Source organism: Natator depressus, chromosome 1 (genome assembly GCF_965152275.1).
Source record: "Natator depressus isolate rNatDep1 chromosome 1, rNatDep2.hap1, whole genome shotgun sequence".
Taxonomy (NCBI): domain Eukaryota; kingdom Metazoa; phylum Chordata; order Testudines; family Cheloniidae; genus Natator; species Natator depressus.
In genome coordinates, this window is record NC_134234.1 from 334,435,715 (window position 1) to 334,456,596 (window position 20,882).

Consider the following 20,882-nt stretch of genomic DNA (forward strand, 5'->3'; position numbering starts at 1 on the left):
GGCCTGGGCGGTAGAAGCAGGGGAGCCCCTGACCCTTTAAATGGCTGCCGGAGCCCTGCAGCTGCTACCCCAGGGCTCCAGCAGCGGGGCTCTGGAGGCAATTTAAAGGGCCTGGGGCTCCTTTAAATTGCCCCCTGGGGAAGCCGGGCTGCCCCAGTATGGTGCACCGGCTCTTACCGGTACACTGTACCGGGGCACCTGCTTACTTTCACCTCTGGTAACAGGCCCCCTCCCATGCCAGAATTGTGCACATCTCCCCTGGGTGTGGTACGAAAAGAAGACAAAGGGAATACAGGCTTATCCATCACCTGTTCTAGCTGCCAGGGCTCATTGGTAAATGACTATATTGACCTCCATGATGCTGCGGTAGCCATGGTCAGGGAGCATTGCCCTGGGGCAATGTTGGTGAAATAAGACATCAAGTCAGCATTCCAGTTGCTTCCAGTCACATCTCAGGGACTTTAACTTGCTTGGGTTTCACTTTGAAGGGCATGACTATTTTGATAAAGACATGCCCACAGGGTGCTCGGTGTCATGTGCTGCTTTGGAAAACTGCAGCTCCACATTGGAGTGGGTGATTGTGCAAGAGGCTGGACTGCGTCATGCGGTGCACTGTCTCAATGACTTATTTGCAGGAAGATTGGGACAGGCAACTGCGAGTACATGCTTCTTGCCTTCCAGATCCTAGCCAAGTGCCCTCACCATTCTAAAAAACCAGAAGGCCCTGCCCAAAGTTTAACATGTTTGGGCTTTGAGCTAGACACAGTTCAGTGTGTTTCTAGGTTACCTACAGAGAAGTTGGAATCAGTCAGGGTACAGATACAGGCCCTCAAAGGGGCAAAGAAAATTACGCCGAGGGAGCTACAAGTGGTCACTGGGCACCTCAACTTTGTGTTCTGGGTGGCGGCTCCTGGTCGGGCATTTTGTGCCCATCTGGTGTCTGACTCCTTTGGTGTGCAAAACCCCCACCACTTTTTCAGAATGACGAAGCACATTGATAACCTTTGGGCTTGTCTACGGAGAGACTTAGTGCATGGCAAGCTGTGTAAATCTACAGCACACTAGCCTGCCATGCAAATATGGATATGTCTACAATGTAGCCGGGAGCGTGCCTCCCAGGGTGGGTAAACACATTTGTGTTAGCTCAGCTTGACCTACTGCACTAAAAATAGTAATATGGATGGTGAGGCTTGGGTGGCAACTTGGCCTCTCAAGCCCACTCAATCCCCTAGGTCCAAGCTTGCATGTCTAGCCAGAGCCTTCGCCGGTGCTGCAATGTCCATGCAGATATTTTTAGCGCACCAAGCTTGAGCGCAGCTAGCACAAGTCTCTCTTCTCAGGCTGGGAATCATGCTGCCAGCTGGTCTGTGCCTACTGTCATGCACTAAAAGTGCTGTAGTTTGTCCAAGTGCACTATGGACCTTTTGGTTTTCTGTAGTAGGGTCAACACGGTGACTTACTGCATGGCTGACTAGTGCACGGTATGTTCACAGCCCAGCTTGCCATATACCAATTCTCCATGTAGACAAGCCCTTGGTAGGTGCTCGGTAGCAAGTATTGTATGGCTGGAGTCACCAGGGGGCTCTGTTACAGAAAGCCTTACAAATTCTTTTTCTGTGTGTGCAAACAAGTGTTTAGTCTTTGAAGAAATGCTGTATTATTGCTAGGCTTTTTTATGCAATAGACCTTTGAAAGAAGCTGTGGCAGGTAGCAGAGAACTTGCTGTCTGCTTTATGCTCTATATTTGGAGGCTATTCTTAAGACAGAGTAGCTTCCTGGGAACCAGGCCTGGGTGTATGGGCTGAGATCTCTGGAAGAGGGGTTTCCTGTATGCCATTTATGATGGCTTCTGTTCCATAACTGGTGCATGTGTGTAGATAGAGCAAGTTACACTGAGAACATACCCAGATTCCATGTCCATAGATTTCTTCTCAACTAGAAGGCTGACTGCAAGGCCCCCAAATTCTGCCATGACTCAGCAGAGGGGCAACAGTATTATTAATTTTTTGTCTTCAGCTGTCGGCTTCATGGGTAGGCTGGTGTGATTTTTATTTGATATACATTGGGTTATTCTATTCCAGTCTATATAGATTGTTAGATCAACTTAGTATCTGAGTATGTTTCAGCAGTGTATGAAGCAATGTGACCAATGTCTGGCATGCATAGTTCGTTCTTTCCTTTCTCTCATCCCAGGATAGGGCGACCAGATAGAAAGTGTGAAAAATGGGGACTGGGATGGGGAGGTAACAAGCACCTAAATAAGAAAAAGCCCTGAATATTGGGACTGTCCCTGTAAAATCGGGACATCAGGTCACCCTAAATTAGGAAGAGAACTGTGCTGATAGCATAGTACTTTGTTCTGGTAGGGTGTTTTTTTTTAATTTATTTTAAATTTGCACACTCCAAGTAAAATTTTACTAGCAGAAAAACATTCATGTCTCAATCTAGAAACTAAACATTTAAAAATAGTTTTAACCATTATTTTGTTAGATCAGGTATTCGGCACCTTAACCGTTCAAACCTGCAATGCAGCTTTATGGGTTCATACTATCACACCATGGACTCTGTAGTTCTCAACATTTTCTGTACCAATGTTAGGACCCCTCTACCATCTAGCCATATGGGAAGGGTAAGGTCGTCATGACCCCCAAGATGAACAACTATGGTTTAATGGTTCTCACTTATTGAATTGTTGTACCCAGATAGTTATAGCATGGTCGTGAACTGTTTGGCTGGTGGACTGGATGGTGGAAGGTATGAACAGTGAGATTTGGGAGGCTCTCTCTTCTAGGAGGCTAGCTTGAATTTAGCAAAGGTTGGTTGTGACCCAGAGCTGTTGCCAGCAGCTGGCTCATTTTGTGGCCTATGTGCAATGAGCTGGCAGTGACAATTTTCACGATGTGGACATCTATAATGAAACATCCTGAATGTCACCAACTTGTCTTATTGTTTGCAGCTGGCTCAACAGAGACTTCAAAGAATGGGTAGGGATAACGAATCCCATTCATCCATACACATGGTCCCTTCACTTGAGACTGAGGCCTGCTGGCTGGCCAGCACACAGGGGCTTCATATTTGGATGACCTTTACCTTTTGTAAGTATGAAGAATAGCTAGCTTTTTAAAAAGGACTTCAATTTGTTAGTGCTTCTAAGAGTCCTGCAATTGGGATTAAGGTCATCCATAGAATCATAGAATTGTAGGACTGGAAGAGACCTTGAGAGATCTTCTAGTCCAATATGGCTAGTGCATGGATATGCAATGCCTTGGTACTAGATGGATTCTTTACTCTAGCAGAGAAAGGCACAAAAAGAAATAATGGCTGGAAGTTTAAAGCTAGACAAATTCAAGTTAGAAATAAGGCACATTTTCTTTTCACTGTGAAATAGATTAACCGTTACAACAAACTACTCAGGAAAGGGATTTATTATTCATCTCCTGAAAACTTCAGATCAAAACTGGATGCCTTTCTGGAAGATATGCTTTAGTCAAACACTAGTTATTGGGCTTAATATAGGAGTAATAGGGTGAAATTTAATGGCCTGTTTTACACTGGAGGTCATACTAAATGATCTAACGGTCCCTTCTGGTCTTAAAAATCTATAAATATTGGGAGAATCCCTGGGTGGTGTAGAGCTGGCTACATCTCCCTTCCCTTGTGCAGACCCATGTGTGGGTGTGCAGCTGGGACAAGCAGTGTGGAAGCAGGGCTGTAACCAGGGCACGGCAAGTGGGGCAGCTGCCCAGGGTGCAAAGCCACAGGGGCAGAAAAATGGGGTGGAGAAATGATGAAAAAAATTGTGGGGGGCGCAAATATGCTTGTTCGCCCCGGGTGCTAAAATGCCTACTTGTGGCCTGGTTGGAAGAATCACTTCAGTTTTACAGGCAGATGAGCACAAATCGGAGCAAACTTCAGGCTGTTCTAATTTACATCGGGTGCCAATCCACTTCCTGGGGGAACCCAGAAGAGAGGGAGCTGAAAGGTGGCATAAAGCCACCTTTTCCCTCTTTATCCAATCCCTCACTGAGCAGAGATTGGCTGGAACAGAGAACTGGGACCACGCTGTGGTTGAAAACAGATTGAGTTGCTTTTTTGATGTTTTGACTTTAACCGATATTTCTCCCCCAAAGTGTGCATATTATAAATAAATGGACTAGGATGAAAAACCTGGTATCTGTGTGAACTCATGTCCCTCCCAACAAGGGCATAGCCCCTTCCTCAAGCCTAGACCTTCCTGAGCACTCAGAAGCTGTGAAAACATGTTCCCTAGTAACTAACAAACTTACATTTACAGCTCATTAATTGCCTGGTGAGTGACGCAGGCGCTGCTTTGGCATTACCACTTCGATGTTAGTGAAATGAATGCTGGAACTAGTGGGATTAGCCGTAGCATAGCCACGTTGGGTGTGGAACCAAGACACTTGCTTTTGGCTCTGGAGGGGAATGGAGATGGAGCAAGGTTATTTGGATAAAGGAGAAGTTGGCGATAAAAAGGGAGGGATAATATCACAGGGGGAAGGGTTAGGTGATAAATGATTAGGATACCAGTGGAGAAGACAAAAGGGATTGCTGGATAAAAAGGCAGTTATTTGATCAAAGGGGAAGGAGCAGTGTTCAGACACAAAGGGGCACAATTTCAAGCAGCTGGGGAACAGATTAGAAAAACCAAGGTGGTGATAGTGAAGGGTTCCAAGGCAGGGAAAATGACAAAATACATTAGTGGCAAAGACAGGAGGGAAGGGAGTAAATAACAGTGAGGACAACTCTCTCTCTGCTGCTATGTGTTGCCCTGCATTCTGCTAAGCCACACAGCCGTCCGCTAACCCGCTCCTAATCTCCTCGCGGCCCAACTGCTTAAAACGATTCCCCATTATTTCCAAACTGGGCTCCTTACCCTGTGATTGACTAATTGGCTTTCTGTCCTTTTGATCTTTTCTTCCTCCCTCTCCCTGCGTAAGGCTTCTCGGCAGGGCCACTTGGCCCATTTTTTTAATTCACCCCCCTTTTAACACACTCTCTTTTCAACCTTATTCTTTCTCCCCCTTTCATCTCTCTCTGAATAATGGCTCCCCGTTTTCTCCACTGAACCTTGTTCTAGTTTTTTGCAGACCAAAGGGAAACGGAAAGATGCAGGGTGACCTTTCCTTGTATGACTGAAAGTTCATCTCTGCTCTTATTTTCTGTGTCTGGCAAGAATATTGTGGACTCGTTTTTTGGGGGGTTTTTTTGGTTTTTTAAATGATGTGGTCAGCATTCTAGTATCGCCATCCAGCCTATATGGTAATATAGCAGTTATATTTTACATGCTTTTAATAGCAGTTATATTTTACATGCCTGTTGTGCTTTTCATCCTCCATGCTCTAGACCCTATATAACGATAACTCTTTGCATAGTGCCTTCTGTCCAAGGATCTCACGGTGCTTTACAGTCATGAATGGATTTAGCTTGGTAGTACTCTTGTGGGCTAGGGAAGTTTCATGAGCTCACACAGATGAAGACCAAAACCTGGATGCCTTAAATTAGATACCTGTGGTTCAGATCCTCAAAGATGTTTAGGCACCTAACTCCCACTTAAATGAATGAGTTAGGCACCTAAATACCTTTGAGGATCTGGGCCTAAGGCCATTTAGACCCTTCAGTATCTGCCCTATTTCTTTTCAGATGTGAACACCTACTCCCACTGAATTCATCTGACCCAGATTTCTCGTGGTGTGCCTTAATCATTCTCCTGTGGAGCACCACTGTACTACAGCCACATCTGGGACAGATGCTACCAGCAACTGCTCAGCTGTGGGAATTGGGGTGTGTGTGGCAAAGCCCTGCTATTCTGTAAGGCATAAGGGAAACATCAGTGTTAATTGTAGATGAAATTCACCCATGTGCAGAGGGCTAGTGCAAATGTAACCCTTGTGGCCTGAAGCTCTGGGGGGTAAGGAGCTCTCTGTCCTATCGGTTGGTTAACAGTGGGAAGTATGACTAGAGAGCAGGGCTGTCCTTAGGGAGGTGCGGGGCCTGGGACAACCCCTCCCCCTCCACCCCAGGTCCTGCCCCCACTCCACCCCTTTCCCCAAGCCCCTGCCCCTCCTCTTCCCACCCCTGCTCTGCCCCTGCTCCGCCCCACCTCTTCCTGCCCCATCCCCCAAATCCCCCCCCCTCCTGACCCTGACCCTGCTCCTGCCCCATCCCCATCCCACCCCTTCCCCCAAGCCCCTGCCCCCATCCCACCTCTTTCCAGCTTCCGTCCCCTCCCCTGAGCGACGCCGGGAGCTGGCGGGACGGCCTGGGGCTGGGTTGCTCGCTGCTGCCGGCACCAGGCCCCCTGCTAGCTGCCCTGGACCCCACGTCCCAAAATGCGGGGCCCCCCAAAGCCCTGGGCCTGGGTTGGTTGCCCCAGTCCGTCCTATGGACAGGATGGCTCTGCTAGAGAGAGTGCTCATTTGCATAAACTTTCTACCCAGAATTCCTCAAGTCACTATAACTGTATACAAACTCAGAATTGGCTGGATAGTGGAGCTGAAGTGGGAGAGGGAACATGGGCTTCTAGCTTTGTGCTAGGAGTATCTCCACAGTAGCAAGTACAGTAACTCCTGACCTAAAGTAGTCCCGGTTAACATTGTTTCGTTATTAGGTTGCTGATCTATTAGAGAACATAGTCATTTAAAGTCGTGCAATGTTCCGTTATAAGGTTGTTTGGCTCGCACTGCTCCGTCTGCCCAGAAATTTTTTTTGCGGGGTGCGTGAACTCAGACCAGTTGCATTAGTTTTCAGAGCTACCCCCTTTCTATTTGAGTGTGGCCCTTTTTGCTGCTGCTGACAGCTGGCAGAAGGTTTATACAAGGCCTATATAGCTTAAGCGCCAGCCCTCTGCACAGAGGTGAATTCCAGCAGAGAGCTGAGAACGCCTCCGGTCTTAAATCTCATGTTAAGCTGCATCTACCAATCCTAGAAAGATGGTTTGTCACTGTCTGTGGCAGACATTTAAACCTGTAGTGCCAAGGGGTCTAGGCATGGAAAACCCAATGAGTAGGTTCCTCAGATAACCAAGGCTCCATATTACCTGTGAGGAAGGGGGGGAAAAACAGATCCAAGACTCCGGATCCAAGACTTACATAATGGCCTCTACTGCTTTTATGCCAAGAAAGAAAATCGGTCCTTTTTGCCAGGAAACGCCATTCTGTGTGAGATGAGGAATGCTGACTACATTAAGCACAGCTAATTTTCTCACTTGTTTTCATTGTAAAGTCAAGTCAGTGACAGTAGAAAGGTAGATGAAAGACTGAAATGTCAGAAAGCCAAGCCCTGCCGTGATATTAAGTTTGACAGAGGGCCTGGAGAGAAGGCTCTGGTTAGGGACTGCAATAAAATCTGGCAGTGAGGGTCAGTAGAAAGGGCACAGGAGTAGTAGTCAGGAGACCTGGGCTCTATTGCTGAGTTAGCCACTGACCTGCTTTGGGGAAGACTGTTCACCACTCTAGGCCTCTGTTTAGATTATAAGCTTTTTGTAGCCTGGACTGCCTCTGACTGTGTCTGCAAAGCACGTAGCATGGGAGGGGGAGGGTGTCTCAATCTCAGCGGGGTCCTCCATGTGCTACTATATTACAAACATAAACCTATTGAACTAATGCTCCACCATGTTGTTATGGGTCCCTGTGCTGCTGGGAGTGCCAGTTCTCAGAGGAGATGTAAAACGAAGGTCCTGACTTCTTGTGATCATTGCAAAATGGATCCCATGGCGTGGTGGGTTTTTTTGTTTTTGTTTTACGAATTGAGCTGTTATGTCCTGGTCAAATGCCAACAACCTTCCGCCTACCTACAATTCCTCTTGTATTCAATATCATCTTCATTCCCTGTTCTAAACTACTGCTTATTGTGGCTGTGAATAGTCGAACAGAAGCTATAGTCCACCCCTTGAGTTTGCTGAATTTTAGTGACTGAGAGCTCCCCAAGAGCCATTAAAGTCAACATTCATCTGCAATTATCACATAGTAGTAGCTCAGAGAGTGCAGTTTTCAGTCCTAAAAGAGAAATCTGCAGAACCTGTGTATGTCTCTCGTCTATCACACGGGAGTGTGATGGGGCTTTCCTTAATGTACATGAATTGCTTAGAGAGCACTGGAAGATGAGCATTATAGAAAAGCAAATCAATGTCAGTATTACAAAGTTTAAAAAATTCAAACCCACTGTAAAGATCTGCTTCAGGATTAGAAGGAATACAGATATTGTTACATTAATCCCAACTGGGATAATGTAGCCAAAAAAGATGGACAGTGTCAGAAGCATTTTTATTTTAAGGAGGTTTTGGATCTGCTGCTGTGTGTGTGTATGGGGGGAGGGGGGGAGCGGGGGGGGGGAGAACAAATCACAGACTCTATCTCTCAAATGAAGTCAATGTCATCTGAGAGATACCAGCAAATGTTTTTAACTTTCTTACCATTAAAGATGTCAAAGGCTGTGCTCCGGTCAAAGCTGACAAATTGCCAGCATCGTCTGTGCTCCATGCTCACCGTCTTTGTTCTCAGCCTTCAGTGGTGTTGATACAGTGTGATTGTGTGGGGAGACCAAAAACCCAGTTGGCTGGCTGGACAGGCAATTGTGAAGCAAATTTTTACAAGTGTCACTGTTATATTTGAAAAAAAAAATCTGAATTTGGCTAGGGTGCTAATAACTTCCCCAGTCAGAGAATATTTCTTTGAGAAGTATTCTCCTTAACCGTTCTGGAAAATAGCAGATGGTCAGGGAAACTGGTCAATAATAGGACAAAAGGAAGCAGTACTATGGGTGATTCATTATAATTCAAACATTGTCTCCCGGGGACCATTTTCAAGATGTCTGCATCTTGCTAGAAGCTGCACCAGCTAAACTGTCAATGTTCCCACTCCCACTCACTAAATCCTAGGCACCCTGCTCTGTGACATAAGGAATGACTTGAAACAATCGGTCCCCTGCTGCAACATTCAATCTTGATCTAAACATCTGTTTACCCAGGCCAAGATGGAGCATTATATGCATGGACTGTATCATAAGTGGAACTGGAGTCCGTGAGCCCATGTACCTGGAGGGACAATTATGGACGGGACATTAGGGAAATGGAAAAAGGGTGGAAGCAACTCAGCCACATGGACGGAGCAGTGCACAGGGATTATGTGCGTAGAGTGGTGAGTTCTCTGAAGTGCAGTGGCTGGCAGCATGAGCCATGGAACTCAGTCTGAAGCCCTCCAAAGTTCTGGATTTTGCCGACACAAACTTACTCCAGCAGTGGATCTGGTGGAAGGAGCAGTTTGGACTTGGCCATGAAGGATGATGACAACAGCAGGAAAGTAACTTATGTTATCTTATTGGTGAATAAGACTCTGCACCCCACTGCAGCTCACCACTGCCTCAAGACTCACTATAGGTGTTGACTTTTACTTTTCCCCTGGGGTGCTCCAGCCCTGGAGCGTCCACAGAGTCAGCACTTCTGAGACTCTCATTAGCCCTATTTTCAAAGCAGGGCATAACTTTGGAGTGACACAGCTTTTTCATTAGAGCCCAAGCTGAATGGGAGGGACCAGACCCCTATGTTACTATCTTAAACACATTGGCTGCTACCCATAATTTGGGGGTCTCGACAGACTCCCTGATTCAGGACAGGATATTCTGTGGGACTTGGAATCACCAATTGTGGCAGTGGCTGCTCCATAAGATGATCTCACATTAGGCAGATGCTTAGACATGCGGTGACTCAACAGAAAGGATGAAAGTCCTAGGAGGTCCAACAACCCAGAAGGACATGCGGTGAGACAATAGCAAAGAAGAGCAAGTGCCCAGGGTGCCATATCCATAGATGAATTTAGTGTGTGAGATAGCATGAGCAGGTAAAGGAGAAGTGCCCAGGAGAGGTCAGCATTGCTAGGGATGTGGCAAGTTGAACCATGTTAGCGGTGTGTACAAGAGCGGAGGAAGGACTCAGAAAGATTCATTCAGACTTGTTCAAGAAGGGGATGAAACATCAGCCAGCAGTGATGACATCATGACTCTCTCCTTGAGTCCAAGAACATATCAGGTTCAGGCTGTCAGGATAGGAAAGCAACAAGGGACCATACCAACCTCAGTGCATGTAACACTGTTAATAGGGAAACCACCAGTGCAACCCCAGCTGGATAACAGGTCCCCCTGCAATAGGATGGCTTGGAATGAATTGGACAGGGACACACCCATTACAGACAGCTGGCATAATCTAATAATGTACGATGAGAGCACAATGCAGCCCATAGGAAAACGTGACTGCAGAGCAACTAACCAGAAAAAAAAAACAGACGGTACCACTGAATTTGTGGTGGTGAATGGTAAGAATCACAGACCCCTCTTGGAGAATACAGCCACAATAACCCATGGATCTGATCAGGGTGCAGCATCAGAGTTTTATAGCTGCAGTGGAAGAAATGAAAGGGGGAGTGTCATGGACAATGGAGACAATTTTAAAACATGGGGATGATTTCAAAGGTGACAGGTGCCTCCCAGGAAAGCTGTGATTGGAAGCAGACCCCACAATGGAACCCGTGACTTACCACAAAGGAAAATCCCAGTGGCACTATGTAATCTAATATGCAAGAAACTTGAAAGTCTGAAGATCCGAGGTACATTAGTACCTCTAGACTCAGAGGCCAGTACAGCCTGGGTATGCAGCATGGGGCTGGTAAAGAAGCCAACCAGTTACACATCTGCATAGACCCAAAGCCACTGAACCAGGCTTTGAAAATATGACACTAACCATGGCCAACAAATGATAACTTCTTGCCAGAACTTTCCAAAGCCACAGTCTTTATGGTCTGTGAGGTGAGGAATGGGTTTTGGCTCAAGAGCCTGAATAGAGTCCAGCATGCTGACAACCTTTGTGACACCATTTGGTCACTACAGATGGCTGCGTATGCCAATGGGCATAAGCCAGCACCAGTGGTGTTCCAGAGAAGACTCACCCAAGCACCGGAAGGACTGCCCTGGGCTGAAAATAATTGCAGACCGTATCCTCATCGTAGGTGAAGGGAGCAACAATATAGAAGCTGAACAAGACCATGACAGCAGTGCAGGGACAAGAATATAAAACTCAAACCAGAAAAAATGCAACTCAACCAGTGTGAGGTGACGTACGTTGGACATCTGCTCACAGCAGAGGGAATGAAATCAGATCTCAATAAGATCAAGGCAGTCAAACATGCCAGCTCCAGTAGCTGAGAATGGGGTAAAAGTGCTTTATTGGAATGATACATTTTCTGTCCAAGTTCTGTCCACACCTGGCTGCAGTAGCAATTAGCTCATAAGGCATGTTGTTGAGTGGGACTGGGCCAGTTCCCAATAGCAAACATTTGACATGCTGAAACAAATGATAATAGATGCTCCTGTCCTGAAGTACTACCAGGCACGATGGCCACTGACACCTCAGTGTGATGCACCAGAGAAATGATTGGCTGTAGCTCTTTTCGGGAGCAGCTGGTGGCTTACACCGGCAGAGCCCTGTCAGAGATTGAGCAGGGGTACACCCAGATAGAAAAAGAGCTTCTGACTGTGGTATTTGGAGTGCAGTGAGTCTATCAGTATCCCCCATGGCCAGCCAGTAACAGACCACAAGCCCCTACAGACTATTAAGGCAAAGCCCCTTCTTAGTGCTTCAAAAAATTTGCAGCTCATGTTGATGTACCTCCAGCACTACCAGGTAGAGATCAGATCTTGTCCAGAGTGATTACTGGTATTAACTGATGCCCTGAGCCAGGCATATATACCCAGCATCAGTGAACTGGGGGAAGGGGATGAGAACATTGAATTCATTAACATTCTGCATGGTCTCCCAATTTCAATAGTGAAGTTGATGGAAAAGGACATCCAACTACGGGCGGTCAAGAGTGATACTGACATGGTGGCCAGAAGACGAAAGCTAGGGGAAGCAGAACCATATTTGCAAATTAAAGACGAGCTGACTGTGGAGGAGGGAGTCATATTTTTCAGGACAGAGAGCTGTCGTCCCCATTTCATTACGTAAGGATGTGATGCAAAAATACCTGCCTCACACCTACGCATGGACAGCTGTCTTAGGCTCCAGACTGTGTTTACTGGCTAGGAATTAATACACAACTCCATTTTTTGATAGAAAGGTGACCTGCTACTCATGTGATAACCGCTAGCAGAAAGAGACTGTTACCACAGGAGCTGCCCACCTGACTGTGGAAAAGCAGGACTTGATCACAGTGGACTGTTATTCAAATCTTTGGAAGGTCAGTGTCCTACCGGATGCAAGAAGCAAGCCAGTGACTGGCAAACCAAAGGCCCACCTTGGAAGATATGGCATTCCAGACACTGTGTTCACTGACAACGGACCCAAGTTTGTCTCGGAAGATGTCAAGGAATTTGCACACAAAATAGAAGTTTGGCCACTACACCACCTCCTCCTCCGCATGCCCACAGAGTAATGGTAAGGTGGAATCAGCTGTGAAAAGAGCTACAAGACTGTTACACAAGGCTGTTCCTTCTGGCTCAGACCTCATTAGCATTTTTGCCACACAGGAATTCACACATCATAGGGGCGCACCTGGGGAGGAGGCTGGGATGCAGCCATGTGTCCCAGTCTCCAAGCACCATGGACATATGGGTGGGGTGATGCCACCATGATGTGGGGATAGAGTACTGATTTCTGTGGGTGCAGTTGAACCCATGAACCCTGCTAATGCTACCCCTACTTTGCACCTTATTTTCAGATAATTTTTATTTGTCAAGTTTCAGCTTCCAGCCATGAATTGCTGACCCATGCAAACAAATTCTTCCAACACTGTGTGTGCTATTCAGCTTGCTCTATTAAAAACAGAAGCAGCTGCTAGCTGCATTGTAAAACTTGAAAGACTATGTTTGGTTTACTCCTTCTAGGGTTTAAGGCCAAGATTTTCAAAAGTCACTAGAGATTTTGGTTGTCTGGCTTGCAACACTTCCAAAAGGGCCTGATTTTTCAAAGAGCTAACCAGCCACCCTTTGAAAATCAGTCCGCTTTTGATTTGTCTCCAATTGGACGCTCAAAATCCCTCAGCATGTCTGAAAAATCTAGATCTAAGTGTTATGGCCTGATGGGTTGAACTCTGGTTTCTGGTTGTTCTTACTGTTTCATCTGATTTTCAGGTCAGTGTTGGCAAAAGAAACGGCAACAGCTTTGATCTATTAGAATTTCACAGGCACATTCTGTGTAACAATGCTGCTCACGGTTTATGTGGTATAATGCTATTTTATGCTACTATTGTTAGCCAACACATATCTGCAATAGGCCTATTTGCATAGTACACATCACATTAATATTGCATAATACCCAGCATGTGGGCAGTCAAATTAACCAAATTATATTGGTCTTTCCCAAAATGCTCTTCTCTTTTGCTCACTCTTGTCAAGGTATATATCCAACAGTCCCCTGCACAACTTGGCATAGGCAGATATGAAACTTGTCGGACACAAGATATATGAATGTTCTGCCCTGGTACAAGCTTGGGAGTTACCTTCACAGCCTCTAGTGCTTGGAATGTGTTGTCCAAAACAAGAGATAAGGAAAGGTACAGAAAAACAAATTAAGGTACTGGTGGGTTCAATCTTAGGTCACATATAGAGTGCTTTGAGCTCGTAAATGGCTATGATAGAAATATATGTTGTTTTGTGATCATACTTCAGAGCTTACCTTTTGTATAAGATAAATATATGCTGCAAGAAACAGCTTCCTGGAGGCAGTGGTGGGGTACTACTTTGTTGGCTCAGTTCGGTGATTTGGTCTCTTGACCCTTTTTAATATCGAACAACAAGGGTGGTTAAAGCAACTACGTATACTATTCGCAGTATTGTCCTCCATGAACAGTTTGGGGTGAAATAAGAGGTTAGAAAATGGTCATACATTCCTGAATAAGCTGTACTGTGACTGCTAGCTAGAAACTGCTTCAGCTGAACTTGTTTTCCTTGCTTGTGGTTTAGAAATACAGGTGCAAGTATGAACCTGAGAGTCATTTATAAAGAAACTCCTTTCTTTTACTTGGATGCTAATAAAACCCCATAGAAAGTGGTTAGCTGCAAGACCGCCTATCACTGAAGGAATAACAGTGAGATCCATCATTCACATTCTAATCCTCATGCAGCTGGACCCACTTGACCAAAACAGGGTTGCCTACCTCCCAGCCAATGAAAGATAAAACCTAATCATTATGGATGCCATATGTTTGTACTCTTATTTGCATAGGGTCACTCACTGTGAGAAAACACAATGCACCCATCACCAAGATTTCTGGTTTGCTGGTTAATTAGCCAATTGCACAAACCAGTCTTCTCTGTTTTAATTCAGTGTACAACATTAACACTGCATTAATTTTTTCCTGATCCTCAAGTTACTCTGGTACAGGCTTTGTCATAGTCTTTCCAATTCTTGAAGAAGCAAGAGCACGTTCTGTTCTGAAAAGGGTCTAAATAAATTGCACCCTGTCACTCAGCAGACATATTCCTTGTGTGTATTCAGAGCTGTATATTCTGAGTTCTTTAAAGAAAGTTTGTATGTTTCTACTACTGTCAGCCGTACTCCACCAACACAGGTTGAGGGAGAGTAAATTGGATTCTTTTCTGCTTTGTGCATCATCCACAGAATTGATAACTAATTTCTAATTGTAGGGCCAACTATGCAACCCCATTGCCTTCAAACTGTTAAGCTCATGCAACCTCAAGGACAGGACCAGCTCTAGGCGCCAGCAAAGCAAGCACATGCTTGGGGCGGCATTCCGGCCATCCTTTTTTTTTGGTTGGGCAGTTGCGCTCTCGGAGCTTGGGGCAGCAAAAAGCCTATAGCCGGCCCTGCTCAAGGAGCAACCCTTGGTGGTTATGGATGAGCTAGAAAGAACCCAGCTTAATGTGCAGATCCTTGGCCACATTTACAGCACTGGAAGTTGGGGCTTGTGATGCCCTCTTATGTCCTCTGCTAGTTGGCACCCACGGGTTTTGGTGTTGGGGAATGAAATATTTTTACTAATAAAATGATCAAATTAACCCCCAATAAACCATTGAGACACTATGACCAGGGAATCTCATGATGTTCTTTTTACCAGGTCACTTTTCAGACTTAAAAAAACCCAACCACACATCAAAGCCTCTGGAATTATATCCTGAGTAAGCTGCAGACATCAGATTCCTCAGCTTAGTAAGGGTCATATCTTCCATTTCTCCAATACCATTTTTTTCCTTAGGGGGATTGTGTCACTGTTGCATTTCTTCCTCTTGAAGGGTGCTTATATGTGGTGCATCCACTGTTTGCCAGAACAAGGCAAGAGGCTAGGAGCTAATGTTGAAGCTGAGTCTCTTTCAAGGCAAAGTAAAGGACTTACCTCTCAGACGTTTGGCCACATCAGCTGTCGTTAGGTTAATATTTTTCAGTGTGCAGAAGGACTGTTTAGCCTTCCTGCTTTTCAAGTGTTGTTGATTATACTGTAAATTGTGTTGCAGCTGGCACTGGAATAGACTCATAACATATTTTAAAAACAAGACTCAGGGATTGAGTGGATACTACATTATACCATTATTAGGGCTTCAATATTATTTTTCCTCTAACTGTAATTGCTTATTATGCATGAGTTGAAACATAAATGTGGAACAAATGAAGCTGAGATATTAAATTAATGCTGCGATCTGGTATCCCTTCTCCCCCTGTTTTGTTGCCATAACAATCTGACTCTTGAAACAACAATAACATTAGAATTACATTTAAGGTGTTTACAGCATGTACGTGCTGTCTTCCATTATTATTTTTCACTGTAAAAACATATTTAATATTTTGCTTTAGGACTGATCACTGCTCTGTTTTTTCCTAGCCATTGCTCATGCTGCTTTTATCAACCACTCAAGTTTTTGAAGGGGGGAAATACTTTTGAATTTTAAAGCTGTCAATGTCTTCTTTCCAGTTCTTAAAGTCTTTACATAGACCCTTGCAAAACCGCATCACCTTTCATTCTAAGTGCAAGGTGCATTTCTTTTACCTTGCCTTCTCTATCATAAACCTATAGCAAAGGAAGTGTGCGTGTGTGTTTATATTAGAAAAAACAAAATATAACAAAGCACCGCGCACACACACACACACACACCCCCCACCTCCCTCCCTCCGGGGAGAGGCTGAGAGAACAAGCATGAGCTGGATGTTAGTCACATTGTTTAATGCACTACTGGAAGGTGTTCGGCTTTCATGGTGATGAGCACAATGGAAGAATCAAGATACAGTAAGAATAGTCTGTCTATTCTATTCTTTCTCTACAGTGCTTGGTATTCTGGAACTCCTTAGCCATACTTATATGCAGTATATCTCACTATTACTTCTTGTGCATACTTTCATAAAATGTTTCCCGGGGAAGAGTTTAATCTCACGATTTGTGATTAACCTCCCGTAAGAAGAATGGGAGTTGGTAAATATGTAGCACAATCACTTTATGCAGAAGCTGGAGCTGGGTCAAAATATCATGAAAGGATTTCCTGCCCCATCCCCCAACCCTGGTGCTCTTACTCCCATTGATTTCTTTGCAATTTTAGCATCTCTAAAGACTGTAGGAAACAACTATTCATGCAAATTTTGTAGGTTTTTTTGTGTTCAGTTGAACACAGAAGGAATAATGAAGTGTTCAAAATGAATAAATAATAACCAATAGGGATCAGAGTAGCAGCCGTGTTAGTCTGTATCCGCAAAAAGAACAGGAGTACTTGTGGCACCTTAGAGACTTAACAAATTTATTAGAGCATAAGCTTTCGTGGGCTACACCTCACTTCATCGGATGCATAGAATGGAACATATAGGAAGAAGATATATATATCTTCCACCTTATATATACACATACAGAGAAGGTGGAAGTTGCCATACAGACTGTAAGAGGCTAATTAATTAAGATGAGCTATTATCAGCAGGAGAAAAAAACTTTTGTAGTGATAATCAAGATGGCCCATTTAGACAGTTGACAAGAAGGTGGGAGGATACTTAACATGGGGAAATAGATTCAATATGTATAATGTCCCAGCCGCTCCCAGTCTATTCAAACCCAAGTTAATCGTATCTAGTTTGCATATTAATTCAAGCTCAGCAGTTTGAAGCTTTTCTGTTGCAAAATCTGACATCAGGAATCATACCATTCAAAAACCGGTAGGAGAACACGTCAACCTCTCTGGCCACTCAGTAACAGACTTAAGGGTGCCGATTTTAACAGCATTACAGATTGGTATTGACCATGGGTGTTCAGTGGTGGTTGCAGGCCAATTCCTATTGCACAATGGCCACATCACAAACCCCTGGTGGCAACTTCGATAGTTGTAGGAAGCGTTTCTTCACACAACACACAGTCAACCTGTGGAACTCCTTGCCAGAGGATGTTGTGAAGGCCAAGACTATAACAGGGTTCAAAAAAGAACTAGATAAATTCATGGAGGATAGGTCCATCAATGGCTATTCGTCAGGATGGGCAGGGATGGTGTTCCTAGCCTCCATTTGCCAGAAGCTGGGAATGGGCGACGGGATGGATCACTTGATGATTACCTGTTCTGTTCATTCCTCTGGGGCACCTGGCATTGCCACTGTCCGAAGACAGGATACTGGGCTAGATGGACCTTTGGTCTGACCCAGTATGGCCGTTCTTATGTCTCAAAAGAGAGTCTAACGACTACTTGACTCTTAGGCCCAGCGTCGCAAAGGTACTCATTGATTTCAATGGAAGTTAGGCATCTAAATGCCTTGGAGGCTCTGGGCCTTACTCTTGAAGGTGTTCTGTCTGGATCAAGGCAAAGATAGAGGCAGTTTAGGGACACCTACAGGGCTCCTGTTGCTTTCGTTCCAGATCTTTACCTAAGTAAATGACTATGCCCCCTGGGGCTGCGAACCTGCCACCATTTACAGCATTTCACTACAAACATTTGCAGTTACTAAGGCAAAAAATAGATGACTATGAAACGTTTGGAGAGTAGGCCTTACTTTACATGCTTGCTGAGTAATAGGTGCTGGTTGACACACAAACACATCCTGTTCTACTTACGAGTCTTCAGGTGACTCAGTGATACACAGAGCTGCTCGAAGGGTACCAGTGATTTATAACATGCTTTCTAGTTTCGGGCATGGATTTATCAGGTTACTATGAATGAATGATTAACAGTTGCCAGAGGGATAACGAAGACTTGGTGTCTTTGTGCCCTACAGAGTAGAATACGTTTTGCAGCTTTGCTGTGAAAGGTTCATGGTGGGCTCTGAGGCTTCGTTTTAGAAACAGAGAGGGGCAGGAGACAACTCTTTTAGTGCCATTTTACTGCTCTAGTGAGAGGCCATAGAAATGGAAACCTTCCTGAGCTTATTTGCAAATACAAATGGGAAAGGCATGCTATTCTGTAGAATTGAAACCTTTCCAGTACAAAAGACAAAATGGCAAACATTTTTTTCCAGCACGGAGGTGTTTAAAATGCAGCTGTCAGGTGCTACCTTTGACTGAGCTGCTGCAAATAAGCCCCCAGCCTTTTTAGGTGGGCTGACAATAGCCCCCTCTGTATGCTTTAGAAGAGGGGCCCATGTCCTCCCACAAAACCCCCAAACCTGGTGCTTCTTGCCTACTTCCACTCACCAGCAAGAGGCAACTCCAGACTGCATCCCTTGCCCGCTGTGGCCATATCCACGACCCCCTTATACCCTGCTAGGTAATGGGGTGAGGAAGGACATCACTTAACAGGGCCGGCTCTAGGCACCAGCAAAACAAGCCGATGCTTGGGGCGTCACATTTCTAGGGGCGGCATTCCGGCGCCGGCCATGCTGCCCCTAGAAATGTGTCCCCGCCGCCCCAGCTCGCCTCCGCCAGCTCCCCTGAGTGCACTGCTTCTCCCCCCTCCCTCCCAGGCTTGCTGCGTGTGAAACAGCTGTTTGGCACGGCAAGCCTGGGAGGGAGGAGAAGCCAAGCAGCAGCGCACTCGGGGGAGGCGGCGGTGGTGGAGCAGAGGCGAGCTGGGGCAGGCAGCGGTTCCTCTACCCCCCCTCCCCGTTACTTCCTGTGGTCCCCCCCATCCTTACTCACCTCCGCTCCGCCTGCTCCCCTGAACGTGCTGCCTCTCCCTTGCCTGAGAGGGAGGGGAGAGAAGCGGAGCAGCAGCATGTTCAGGGGAACAGGTGGAGTGGAGGGGAGCTAGGGTGGGGGGTTGCGGGGTGGAGCCGCAGGAAGCAATGGGGGGAGGAATGCGTCATGCCTGGGGGAGGAGGGGGGGCAGGGGATTTGGGGAAGGGGTTGGGAAGAGGTGGAGTTGGGGCGTAGCCGGGGGGGGCACGAAAAAAAAGCGGAGGTGGCCAAAAAATTTTTTTTCTTGGGGTGGCAAGAATCCTAGAGCTGGCCCTGTCACTTAGGACCTTTGGGGAACACTGTGCATAGCAGAGAGTGTTGGCGGGGGTCCTGCTCCCGCTTCCCTTCAGTTCCCAGACCCAGTTTGCCAGAAAATAACAGTCCAGAGTCCAGTCTGCAGACAAATTTGATGGGTTTATTGGGGCTAAACAAGCAAGCATATTCTGAGGAACTTCACACCAGTCAGGCTAGCTCTATACGCCGATAGAGTTTTCCTCTTCCCCTCCCACAACTACTGTTCCGTACGCTGATAGAACCCCCTTCTTCTCCTGACCCCTAGGTCCCCATGCCGAAGCTCCCTCTTCCCCTCCTCTTCTTGGCAAACTTAATTATCCTTGTAGTGTCCCTCCCCTGCTACCACCCCTTCCAATATCTGGTCATGGTCTGTTCTGGGGCGGGGTCTTGAGTTTGGGGTTGATAAGACCACCTCTTTTATACCTGAGGGGAGGGGTAAGGAGTGGGGTTACTTTTGGCCATGGTCACTCTCTTACAGACTCTGCGTCTCCTCCTTACACCTTCCCGTGGCTGGCTCGATTAGCCTCTTATCTTGTTACTGAAAGGCAAGGCTACCAGCTGGGGTGGGGGGTAGGGGTGCAGCCTTTTGCTTTCACTTACATTCTCTTGCTTGCTTATTCAGCTTGTTTAAACTAAAAGCAAGGCCAGAAGCAAGATTATTATTATTTACTCTCTGCCCTATTTACTTCACATTCTCCTAACAGAGAGTAGGGAGATGGAGGGACCCAGAAAGGGAAGCAATAGCCAGAGATGATTTTTATTCACCGCTGGGTCCTCTAAGAGGCCCCTCTTACCCAGAAATGAGCTAGTCCCAGGGAAAAGTCACCTGAAGATCAGCTAATTTCCAAAAGGCTAAACTGGGCTGATCTTGCCTATCTAGATTCCTTTGTTGAAAAGCAGACGGGGCATTGGGGAGACACCGATTCTGTCAGGAAGCGTTGCCCGGTTATGCCCAGTGGTTTGTATGGTACGATGCAGCAGAGGGGTGTGATTATAAGGGGAATTTTTTGGCGGGGGAAAGGAGAGGGTAGAAGCCAGGGCTAGCAGCTGACAAATCTCAATGAGGCGCATTAGTTTTGTAGGGCCAGGAAGACCCAAGAAAATGGCAGAGCAGGGAAAAGAGAATTACTCCTCCCACACCCTGGTGCCGCCTACTGTGGGCAGAGGCTCTGTTTGCTGCAGCAATTAGCCTTAAATCAGCAGAAAGCAAACAGAAAGCTGGCACAGCAACCCCCTCCGAACCGGCCTTTCCCCAGAACGTTTATAAATGATGCACTGATACCCAGTGGGGAGAAATAGAGCAGACTGAGTGGCCATTAGCTACACTACAGCAGCTAATTAAATGAGTGAGAGTGAATTGTAAACCATCAGGACATCCTAAAGCTTTGTTTTGTTTGCTGGTATGCTAGGAAATTCCAGCTGAGGAGCCAGAAGATGAAGCGATAGTGTTATCAAGCAGATTCGATAAAGAGCTGAGAAGGGAGGTATTGTGCC